This window comes from Erpetoichthys calabaricus, chromosome 2 (assembly GCF_900747795.2).
Source record: "Erpetoichthys calabaricus chromosome 2, fErpCal1.3, whole genome shotgun sequence".
Lineage (NCBI taxonomy): Eukaryota > Metazoa > Chordata > Cladistia > Polypteriformes > Polypteridae > Erpetoichthys > Erpetoichthys calabaricus.
Genome location: NC_041395.2, coordinates 35,763,501 through 35,776,628, shown reverse-complemented (window position 1 = coordinate 35,776,628; position 13,128 = coordinate 35,763,501).

Here is a 13,128-nt window from a genome sequence, read left to right as displayed (position 1 = left end):
GCTTTGCAATGCAAAAGTGTATTACAAAGAGCTTGGAGAAAAAAAACATTGAGTATATTGTAATGGACAGTTTGGGTCATAGAAAGGTTAGACTGAGCCTTACAGTAATTTTATGCTATCAGTGTGAAGTTGGTGCTTTCTCTCACTTTGTCAATTCAATATTGTTCCAGGTGCTCAGCTTTTCTACACATATCCCGAAGACCCTTTGCCTTGGTTAAATGGTGAGTCTAAATTAGTCCAGGATGCCATGTGAGAGACTAGTGTTTCTTCCAGAGTTGTTTTCACCTTTCGTCCGTTCTATTTCTGCACCACTGAACATTATATTTGGATTGAGATGGTCAGGACAACACATATTCAACATAAATTCAATATTCTGGATTGACCTTATTCTTGAATATATTAAACAACATGATTTCCTTATAGTTTTTAGTGATGCATCCTATGGTGCATTTAAAAGGGTTATTTGATTTCAGGCTTTACTTATAATGTATCTGATAGTTGCTTACTACTGTAACACCTTGGCAATTTTTAAATTTGGTTTTATTATAGGGCTTACAACTCTCCAACGGAGTATTCATTCTATTTCTGCAGTATGTCCACAATACAAGCAGATGACATGCTAGTAAAATAACCAGTCAAAATCAAAGATTATTTAACCCATAATTAACCAGAAACAGATCATTATAAAACCAGTGCTGCTATATGGAGTGAGTTTGTTCACTATCGGTAGCACAAGAGTGACGTCCATGAAGCCACAGCCTGTGTTCTGATGTAGGCTTGTTTCATATTCCTGTGCACTCCACATCAAGAACTGACCACATTGCTTTACTAAACAAATGTGTGTCATTTGTGACTGAAGAGCTTCAAGCAGTTGCCATCTCCTCAGTCATTGTTAGTATGATTTAATTCTTGTTACAAACAATATGGAGTCAGGATTCTTCATCATATGTGATTCTACTTAAAAAATGTAATGTTTTCCTCATCTTCACAGTTTCGTGGTCCATTAGTTCTTAATAGGAAATGGTAACAGAAAATAAAAAGAAAAAATATGGTGGTTTAAAAGGATCATCTTAATTTACATATGTGAAATCTTTTCACTGATTATAAAGTAAGCCATGGTACACTTCTGGAAGCAAATTCATGTGTGCCCAGCAATTTGTGTCTTCTTCTTCTTTTAGCTACTCCTGTTAGGGGTTGCCACAGCAGATCATCTTTTTCAATATCTTCATGTCCTCTGCATCTTGCTCCTGATCTACAAATAAAGATACATAATTAATATGTATTTGAGAATATCATTCTTGATTTTGGAGTGGATGTTTCTTGATTGATATGTGCCACTTGACACTAAACTTGGCAGATCTAGTGGAAACCATACAATTAAGAGAATCTGACAGTTGGATCTCAATAAAGTTCTGTTTTTGACTGATATGGTAATTTGGTGTAAATGTGTAGAAAGTCTGCACCTGGTGGTAAAATGTACAATTACACAGTGGGTTTCTGGAGATAGAAAACCTGCCTTATGATGAAAATGTGGTGGTCTTTGTGGATGTATCATTGTTCACAAGGTGACAGTGTACAGAAATTATTAAAAAGTTTAATAAGATATTGGTTTGATAGAGAATCCTGTGGGAAGTAAAAGACAAAACACATGTGATGAAGTTGGACCAGGTGCTTGTGAGGACATATCTGGGACCCATGTGTGTAAACTTAGTTTCTGTATATGAATGGCATAACTGCACTAAGAAAAGTCCAAAGAACAGATAGATAGATAGATAGATAGATAGATAGATAGATAGATAGATAGATAGATAGATAGATAGATAGATAGATAGATAGATTGATTGATTGATTGATTGATTGAGTGATTTATTTGTCCCATAGGGGACGTTGACTTTATATAGAAGGTCTTTGAATAAATATATGCATACACAGACAGATAAATGCATTTATATACACACACAATATGGTCTGGACACACACAAGGTGTTTCTTTACACACTCCTGCTGACTGATTCATTGGCTGAAAGTCCTCAGTGTTAGTGTGTCAGAGAGAGGACTTACAGCATTGTTCGTGATGGCACTCAGTTTTGTTTAATTCTCTCCCTTGTTACTACCTCCGGGGGTCCAGAATGCATCCCATTACTGAGCCTACCCTTTTAATTAGTTTGTTGATTCGGTGGACCTCTCCTGAATTGATGTTACCAACCCAGTACACTAAATTGTAGAAAATCACACTAGCCATCACAGAGTTGTAGATGTAAGTTCGTGGACACCATGTAAAATTGTGTGGAAAAATTAAAAGACATTAATCCATTTTAATCAGAGGATTGAATGATGACTTGCTAGACATTTCTTAAGCAGAGTTTTTAGTGGGTTATATTACAATGCATCCTTAAAGAAGAATAAATGTTGTAAAACTGAAATTCCTTTAATCCAAGCACTTTTCAATACATTTTTCATCACTCAGAAATAGAAGTGTAGCTGAAAGCAGCACCATGGACCAAATATTGACTGGAGAAATGGTGAAGAGGAAATCACTAAATGGGTTGTACGGACTGGCTGATTCGTTATTTTGTTATATAAATTAATTATCTGCTCACGATAATAAATTGTCCCAATTACAAAAAAGAAGAAGTTTCACATTTTCATGTCTGCATGTGCAGCAGACACATCGACGCCTTATTATATGTTAAAAATGAGAAAACTCTGTTAATCCTAATTAAAGATGTCTTCTCCTGCAGACTTCTACAACTATGCGCTTATCTGTTCTCGTCGGGGCAAAAAAGGTCGTCGGCGTTTTAAAAAAAAACTTGTCCTTTAAACTGAATCTGTGTAGGATGGAAATTCGAGTCATTTATCTAACACTTTAACAATACAAAACAATCCAAGTAAATAAGAGAATGTTAGCTTATTTTATGAGTCAAAGATAATCTGTTCACTGCAAAAACGAACGACGTCTTAAGGCTCTCCGGCACAAAGAGTACAACAAGTCAAATACACAAACGAGGTCTAATTAAGCAATTCTGCACCCACTTCACTCCATTGAACGAAATCCAAATAAACGCATGTCCATTGTCCTTTGGAACACAATCTGCTTTGTCGCTTTCGGGCGATACAGAGATAACGGCACACATTGGCTTAAGAATGTGCAGCTATAAACCTTACATTAAAAAAAAAACAAAAAAACTTATTATTAGGATACTCAATAACTAACAATTTAGTGCATTACATAGAAAAAGAAGAGTCTTTTACAGGTCTAGAATAAACTAATATAATAATGTGTGAACGACATTCATTACTTCCGTAGCGGACCTGAAGAAGACGTCAGGCTGATTTATCAATTTTGCTCTCTTTTGCGGTCATTTTCATTTTTCCAACCGTAATATGCAGAGACATATGCCACTACGAGTCAAAAACACTGTTTAGAAAGTACAGAAAATTAATTCTAAATCCAATATCCACCAGAAAAAAAAAAATAAACTATAGATTTTCAAACACATGGGTCTGTTGACTTTCAATGGAAGACTGGCAGATAACTCTTTACGCTGCTTAATGTGGAAACCCAGTATCTTTCACGGCTGTTTAAAACTACAAAAATCAGGGGAAATAAAATACATTCTGGTTTGGATAACAAAGAGCTGCCACTGTCAATAACAGGCATGTAGGTAGCAGTAGGATGAGGTCAGACCTGTTTTATACAGTATGGTTCAACTTATGCCATCATTAAATGATAATATGAGCAAATAAAGCTTGATTGATATTTTTCAGTTCAATTACCAGCCCCTGCTATGACTGTAAACATAATAAATGCATGTACATACACAAAAAGAAAACAGTTGTACTGAATGGATTTTTACACCTGACTCAGTACTGTTTCCAATAAAATTATTAATTTCTCTCTCTCTCACAGAGGTCTGTGATATGATTGCCCATGGGTAGAAAATGAGTCACGTATCTTAAAATAGTTTTTTATTCCTAAGCTTTTGACAATACTACCAGCTGTCGTCATCAGAGGAAAATGATTAGACATACAGGAATCAAATGCAATATATATTGGATTATATATTGGATTAATAAAGTGAATTGGATTAATAAGGTGAAGTCCAGAGGATGTTTGTCATTAAGTCATTTTAATCAAATGGCCATCCCAAGACATCTATTATATATGGCATGAAGCACTTGCGCATATGAATCGTCACCAGAGAAGAGGTGTTGTGAGGCTAACAGGGGCACTTACCCTGTAGTATTTGTGGGGCTCAGAATGCCCAGTGTAGTGATGGGGACACTGTGCTGTGAAAATGGCCTGTCCTTCAGGTGAGACATAAAACATGTCCTGACTCTCTGTGATCATTAGAAGATTTTTGGGCATCCTTTGTAAAGAGTTGGGTGTATCCCAATGTCCAGGCTAAACTGCCCACCATGCTCTATAGTCATTCTGGCTCCCTAATCAACTGTCCCTAATTGGCAAACTATCTCTCTCACCACTTCGCCACCTAATAGCTCTGGTGTGGTGCAGTGTACTGGCACAAAATGGCTGACATCACATCATCAAGGTGGATGCCACACTTTGGTGGTAGTTGAAGTGACTCCCCACTCAATATGTACAGCTCTCTGAGTGGTGAGAAAAATGCTATGTAAATATAAAGTATTATTATGATTATGATGATAATAATAATAATATAATAATAATTAGAGAGCTTGGGCACTTGTTTTGTTTTATTTTTGTTTATTTGTTTCTGGAGCTGGCCTGTTTTTGTTAGTTTATTTGACTTTTTTGCATGATATTTGTGTTTATTTGGTTGTTCTTGTAACATTGCTTCTTTTTTTGAATCTGCACAATACTTCCTGAGTTTGGAGTCCCCTAATATTGACTACAATGATCAGAAAATTAGGTTTTAGTCATTATAATGAAAAAAACATATAATTGTCACACATACAAACAAAAAAACCCAGAATTATTATATTTTATATTAAATATTAAATAGTGCTGGTGAAATATGGTCATATTTTTTTATATATATTTGAAAATCTCATCTAATTCCTAAAGGCCCTTTCATTGGCTGTCTACTCTGGCATTTCAAAGGATCTGATTGGAGGTCAGTAGTACTATCTTCAATGTACTTTTGTTTTTCATTCACCTTTGATGAACATGTAATAAAATTAATATTTTTCATATCAGTCCTACTTGTCATGGCACACTGAGGAGCAAAAATGGCTTTGAGGGATTATGTATGCTTTTTTCAGTGTCAGTGTTCCGATTATCTTGTAAAATGGAGGAACAATTATACCCATTATCCAGTCCTCAATCTTGTTGTGTTAGCTGAGATGCTGTGAAACTGTTGACATTTTACCTTCAGCATATCAAGCGATGAAAGAGAAACATGCACTCTACAGGGTGAAAGAATCAGTCTTTGTTTACTTTCTTTCTTAAAAGCAGCAACATCACAAGATGGCCTTTTAATCACCTCCACCACCACCTCCCCCCATCAAATATCCCACTGTCATGCCTTGTGTCATATTTGCCTAACATGTTCTATAACAACCTCTAAAAAGTAATATAGTACTTCTTCATCAAAAACTAGTATTTTAATATTTTTTCTTACAACACTATAAAATACTGTCCCTTTAACAACATATTGGGCTGTGTGGTTTCCATTGCTTCACAAAGAATCATTTTATTCAGAAAGGCTTCCTTGCATATTAAATTGGTTAATTGAGCTTTGAAAAGGTCCCTAGTGTGTGGACAAAAAATACATCTTTCATGTAGAGATGACTTCCTAGTAGGATACTGACAGATCAAAAAAATATTAAACTAAACCTGCATTATTGTATACAGCAAGAGTCATTTTAAAAGCAGGACCCCATCGATATCACTAATTCATGGTCATTTATGGAGCTGGTTACAGGTCTAAATTAGTAACAGATGGTTACTGAAGATGGTTCTTTTGGGAAACAAAAATGCTTCCCTTATGGCAATGCTATGGAGAACAAATTTGGGACCTTTTTTTTTTTATTTTTTTATTTTTTTTAATGTGAAGTTATGCAAACTTATTAAGCAGCATTCTACATTACCCTACATTACATTACAACTGTACTTTCAGCTTATTTCAAATATACTTTGCTCTTTTTGACTTAAAAACAAATTCTTACATAATTTCAAACAAAACAAAAAAAAAATTTGGTAGCTTATTCCAAGTGTTTCTGGTTCTTTGTGTAAAGAAAAACAAAATACTTAAGATGTTATGTCTATGCAATCCACAGAAGAACATTGTACCTGTAGCAAAATAACAAATCATTTAGTTATTTATTAAGCAGGTGTGCTGCCTTTGGTGCGGCTGTAATTAATATGGTGGTGAGTTCTTGGTTTACTCTTAGTAACATTCAAATTAGTGGCAGATTACTCTTTATTTTTAAGTATGTTGCTTAAGCTTTCATACTTTCATTACATTCAGATAATGTTAGTCCATAATTTTCAGTTCTAGAATTTTACAAACTTTTATACAGCAGGGCAGCAGCTTCTGGCAGGCAACACTTATTGTTTTGTTTATCCCCTCAAGGCGCATTACGGAGAGGCTCAATACTACCTGACATTTGAAAGATACATTTGGAAAAGGCTAACTTTTCTGGGAACTGCTGCATTTGGAAGACTTGTGGGGGTCTGCTCTCTTTTTTTGCAGGCTTAGTTAGATGAGAAAAAAAGAAATTTCAATTGTCTTTAATAAGGTCATAGGGGTTAAAATATCAGACAAAGTAGATACGCTAACAAAAAACATGGCAAGGGAGTGAGCTAAAACATGAGAAGCAACAAATGAGTGACTGATGACAATTGTGTATAATAAATAAATAAAGTTTTGTCTGTTTCAGTATATTTTAAATTAAACAACTGTGCAATGCCTTATCAATATTTTTGTGACAGAAAAAATATTGGCATGCCAGTAAGAGCTCTGAATTTGATTTAATTGAAAGAAAGAAAGAAAGAAAGAAAGAAAGAAAGAAAGAAAGAAAGAAAGAAAGAAAGAAAGAAAGAAAGAAAGAAAGAAAGAAAGAAAGAAAATTACATCTACAACAAAATGTACATTTCGAGTAAGAGAAATAAGTAAATTTTTCTGAAATTTACAAAGTGCTTCATTATTACAACATCCTTTAAAAATATAGAGAGATTGAAAGTCATTTCACTAAATTTATATGCCACTCATATTCTGACTTTTACAAGGGCAAAAATACTTTGAGTAAATTAAATTGGTTAATTAATTACACTTTTATTTTCTGAGATTTATAAATAGCCAACTTCATTAGTATAATCAGAAAAAAAAGCAATTTTACATACAGGTTAATTAGCCTTTGCTCCAGAAACACCATCAATAAATACACAGCTGATAAAAGACAAGTTAATAACAGTAAAATTACAGTTAAGAACATATAAAAAGGTCACATTTTAAGACAGAACAAATAATAGTGAGAGATTAGAATATTAGACCAATCTAGAGAAGGAAAGGCCATTCACCCTAACAAAGCTCACCAGTCCTGTCCACTGAATTTCTTCAAAATAACATCAAGTCGAGTTTTGAAAGTCCCTAAAGTCCTACTGTCTACCACACTATTTGGTAGCTTATTCCAAGTGTTTCTGGTTCTTTGTGTAAAGAAAAACTTCCTAATGTTTGTGCGAAATTTACCCTTAACAAGTTTCCAACTGTGTGCTGATGTTGTTGATGAACTCATTTTAAAGTCTTCATCCATCTTTCAGTCTTCATCCATTGGACTAATTCCCTTCACAATTTTAAACACTTCAACCATGCCCCCTCTTAATCTCCTATATATTAAACTGAAAGGCTGAGCTAATTTATTTCCTCATAACTCATCCTCTGTAGCCCCGGAACCAGCCTAGTTATTCTTCTCTGGACTATTTCCAGCCTTTTAGTAGCCTGGAGACCAAAACTACACACAGTATTCCAGACACTCTTTCCCTCCCCCCCCCCCCCCCCCCATCTCTCTCCCCCACCACACACGATGAACATTTGTCTGTAACTGAGACATCAGTGAGTGAGATGCAGGCAATAACAGTAACAATGACATGCATGCAGCACATGCCAGTGCAAATTATCAGTGCTCTTTTTCAGTGATGGCCAATACAATCTCTGCCAAGGCAGTGCTGATATCTCTTCTCAGCGGGGGGCTCTGGTGTCTTCAACATGTGACCTACTATCTTATTCCACTATAGAAGGAAATTTCTTAATCTGCATACTATGCATTGTTTCACTGTGCTCCATTTGCAAAACAGCATGTACAGCACATACACGAAAAGCATCACTTGATTCTAGTATATTGCTGTTTACAAGAAAGTGTGCAAAAAAGATTTTTATATTAGCTGGCATGTTGGCATAAATATCCTGCAGAAGGTGACCTTTCTGAAATGCTATAGTGGTAACACCTCCACTACATTCTCAGGCCCAATTTCTACTACGTTTTCTTTAAAAACACTCACTTTTAGTTTTCATTTTCAAGTATCCTCCACACTATCCCAGTGTTCTCAACTTCAAAATAAAGGCATTTGAAGATTCTCTTCAGTGCTGAAAATTTCTTAAAAGGTCAGAACAGTGTTGCAACAATGGCTGGTGGAGGCGCAGTTTTTCTAAAATAGTGATTCTAATTGCACTCTGATTTGTTTGTGCTTATTATGTGGCATTTCCCTGATTGGATTCTGCTGCTTATGACATCTAAATCCCTGACTGGTTACCATTCACGAATGAAAACATATTTCAGCTTAGGCAGCCATAGAAGACTTGCTTTATGGAGTTTGTTGTGTTGCTTACTGGGGTGCATCTAAATTGCATTTTGTACATTTTGAAGGCTGCATGCATGTGCAAAAGGCAAATAATTTATCAGTTAGTACAGTTTTGAAATAAATCCTTTGGCTGGCTATGTTACCTCACCTTGAAGGATTTTTCTATTGATATGCACATGCCATTGAAATGCATAATCCCAGTGTAGGCAAACATCTACACCACATACACTTTTGGTTGTTTTAGTGTGGACAGGGATACTTTTGTATATGATGTGAAAATGCTAGTATGGATGGAGATCATTTTGGTGTAAGAATGCAGTTTCTAAACAAAAATGTAGTACTGTAGATATAGTGCTATGCTAGAAGTGTTTATCTAAATTAAGTTGTGAATTTGAGTCATCCTTGATTTACAACGATTGAATCCAGATAGATTTTAGAACAAGGTATTTTGTCAAACGAAACTGAATTCTACTTAACACAAGGCTCAAAGAAATGTCTTATTCTGAGTAGGCTGTTGTAAAAAAATATGGAGGCCAGAAATAGACAAATTTCTAATGTGCACCTAAAAAGTGCACTGACAATAATTTGCACTTTTTACAGAAAGACAAAAACCAGTGGCCTTCAGGACAGGGATGTCAGGTTACACAAATGTTTTTGATAAAGACATAACTCAGAAGCATTTTTTCATTGCATACATCAATTAGTCCTTGTCATCCTTCAGCCATGGACAACTTACTTCTGCCTTTACCTTCCATTCCATAAGTAAAGTTAACAATTCACTCTAAACAAAAAATAAGGCTATTTATGGGTTGGGTCATATTTGCTAATAGAACAAATAGACTATATTAAATTATCTTATGTATTACATTTTCAATACCGTATTAATGTAACTCAGGGTTAGTAGTAATAAGGTGACTTTTACAAAACTGTATTTAATGTGTTAAATAAAGTGATGGTCTAATTGGAAACAAATAAACAAACATCCACTGCAGAAAATGAAACATACCTTTTCATACTGTAATCACAGCCTGATGCACCATTGTCATACCTTTGCTTGAATATACACTAACCATATTAGTCTTGTTTTTGTAATACTCACCAGGTGCTTTTACAGTATTATTTGGCAGCACCTTGTTTCAAGGTGGTTTACAACACTTCAGATATAATTGGTCACAATTCTTTTGATTTCCCAATTGGAGCACAGGCAGGTGAAATGACTTTCATCACGGTGGCATAGTGCCTGCAATGGGATTTGAGCCAACACCCTCAGAGCCTGAAAGCCAAAGCCTTAACCAATATGTCACACTGCCAGCTGTCAGTTGATCCTCTGGTAGTGCTCAGTGGTCATGGTCCAAGTGGAGTTGGTGAACAATAAGATGTACCTTCTTTGTATTTTAGTAAGAATCCAAAACAAGTGAGAGGCAACTGTAAATAACTGGACTCAGAAAAATCAAGAAGAAGAAATACATTTACAACAGGAAAATTAAACTCTAGCCACCCTCAAAAAAGAGAAAACAGAAAAAGTATAAAATGCTAGGTGCATATTGTGATTTGCACAGCAAGATTAAGCATTGGTGAATAGATACAGCTTGTCTAAACACCTAAATAACCAGAAAATAGTTTTGAGTAATACTCTGTTAGATGTGTGTAGTGTGATCCATTGATTAGAGACTGTGAAAAACTGAACAAATTATATTTGACTTTAAGACTCAAAGATCCATATGTTTTCCACCTGTTGTTCTGGAGAAGATAGAAACAGGGAATGAATATAAATACTTAGATAATAATATAAATTAGAATGTTAACACAAAAATATCTATTCTAAATGCAATCAGTACTTCTTGCTCCTTCATAAACTCAAGCTGTTTAAACTGGACAAGGAGCTTATGTTGTCATTTTATCGCAAAGTGACCTCGTCTATCACTTTCAGCTTTGTTGCTTAGTTTAGTGGTCTGACAAATCAAAATTTATAAAAGCTTCAGAAGATGAGTAAATACTCAGACAAAAGTTTTAGAGCTAATGTAGATGATCTGGTAAATTTGTTTCAGAGGGCAATGCTGAAAAAACTGGAAATCATCTGAGCTGATGATTCATTACATGCAAGTAAAGTAAGGAGCATAGTCGCTTTAAAGACCCAGAAAAAGTGGCTCCAGAAATCCCTTTCTTCCCAGTGCCATATGGCTTTTTAAAGTGGAGCATCGATGATAATAAAAATTCTAGGAATGTGGAGTTTTCACGTGTATTTTGCTTCTATTTCGGATAAAAATGTACATTCAAATTTTTAGAAGTAGCTATCAGGGTACTGTTATTTCAAATGATGAGAATACTGTACTGCAGAATTTTTAACCTCTTTGTCTCTATATGTTTTTATTTTGGTCTGTTATTGGAAACAGCTGAGAAGGTATTGTAAGTATATCTGGTTGGGATACCTGTCCATCCACTGGAGGCTTCCCTTCCAGGCAAAGAAACTTCTTTCTTCTTTGCCAGAATGCCCATCCATCAATCTGGCAAGGAACCTTCCCCTCTCCTGGGGCTTCATGTGCAGAATTCACACTACAACATGGCTTACGGACAGATACATAAAACTGTGTACGCCAAGTTCCATGCACTTCCCCTGTATAAGGCCCAATGAACTTGAAAAGTAATGCACATGCACGCAACTACAGCCACACCCTGACTCCTTGTAGAATTTTACATATTTTAATATGCAAATCAATATAAATATTACCTTTCATTTAGTGTTTTGTTAAAAGACAATGGCAAAATCACATGGAAAAATGAAGAATTTCAGCTAATGTGAAGTGGAGACAAGGAAAAATGTAGTATTTGTTGGCTTAAGCAGTGCTATAATCAAGAAAAGGAAGTTATGGGGTGATACACTGTGGTGGAGACACTCGAAAGTTCAAGTTCAGAAAATCGCACATTTCCCGAAATAAAGAAGCGGCAAGATATTAAAGTTGACGTGACTTTGAAGCAATGTGAAAGAGTCGCAGCCCAGTGTCTGTTTATTCTGTTTCAGACAGTATTACAAAAGCTGACCCTCCGTGTGATGCTCAGGAGGTGATGGTGTTGCTGTGCCGAGTACTTCTTTGGGCGCTGGCTAAACAAACATGTCTGCCACTGAAATCGCTGGGCAACCATCAGGCTGTGTGCTGACGGACTGTTCTGGAGAAACAAAATGCAATAGTGGATGCTGTAAAAGGTGTGACCAATGAACTAAGGACTGTATTATGTGATATTGACCACAATTTAAATGAATTGGTTAAAAAATGCTTAATCTGATCTGTTTTTACATTCTTCTAATTACATTCAAACAAAGCTGTAACACTGTCTGATTTGGCTGATCATTTGGTGGGTCAGGGTCAGGTTCATCATACCATATCTCTTCAGGGTTGGGCAAGCAGGACGCTACATGCCTGCATAATGCAACAGAATGTCTGTGGACTATAGAGCAGCACATTAATAGAGTGGAAATGCATTCTATTTACATATGCAAATTCATTCTCTTCTCTTCACATGGCTATTTGAGGTGACTCGCTACCTTTAAAAGAACTGCTTTGCCACACTAGTTGGAAAAAACACCTGCAACTGTGTAGAACTGCCATTTTTATAGGTTTTCCAGCTAGATATGATGTAATGCCAGCTCATTCATTTGGTGATTCATCCTTGGTTAATGTAACTTGTCCAGCACCGTTGAAATAGGAATGTGTGTGCAGCTGGCCACTCTGATTACATTTGGAAAACCAGATGTTGCTGCAAATTATGCTTTGATGTTTCACAGTTCAACCACAGTGCATGGAAATCTTATACAGTACATGTGGATAACAAGCAGATAGTAACATTCTATACAGCTGGCATAGTGCGACTCGTGATATTTGTGAAATACCTGATCGGTCAGCAAGTTCATGTTGAAAAGCTCCTGTGGTTTAAAACCAGAGAGTGGACAGAACTTACAGAGGAGCTGGTAAAGCACAATTCCTCAAAGTCTGCCTTTCTAAAGCCAGAACCAGTTCAGCATACAGTTCAGAACACAGCTTCAAGAGGATAGCTCTTGGAAATCAAAATCAACTTAGAAGCCAGTCATCATCAACATCTATAAATATGCACTCTCTTCTAATTCTTCCACTTGTGATGTCTTTTAACAAAGCTAAAGGAGCCATTGTAGTTGGAATAGTTTGGCCATTCCATGCACCATTATATTGTTGTAGAATGATTATAATCAAGTGAATTAAATTTCTAAACAATATGCAATTAATTTAAGTGTATTTGATAAATCCTGTGTCGTTGATGCAAATATGAAAAAGAATGACACCGAAACAGTAGCACTGCTTTGACGCTGAGCAGTG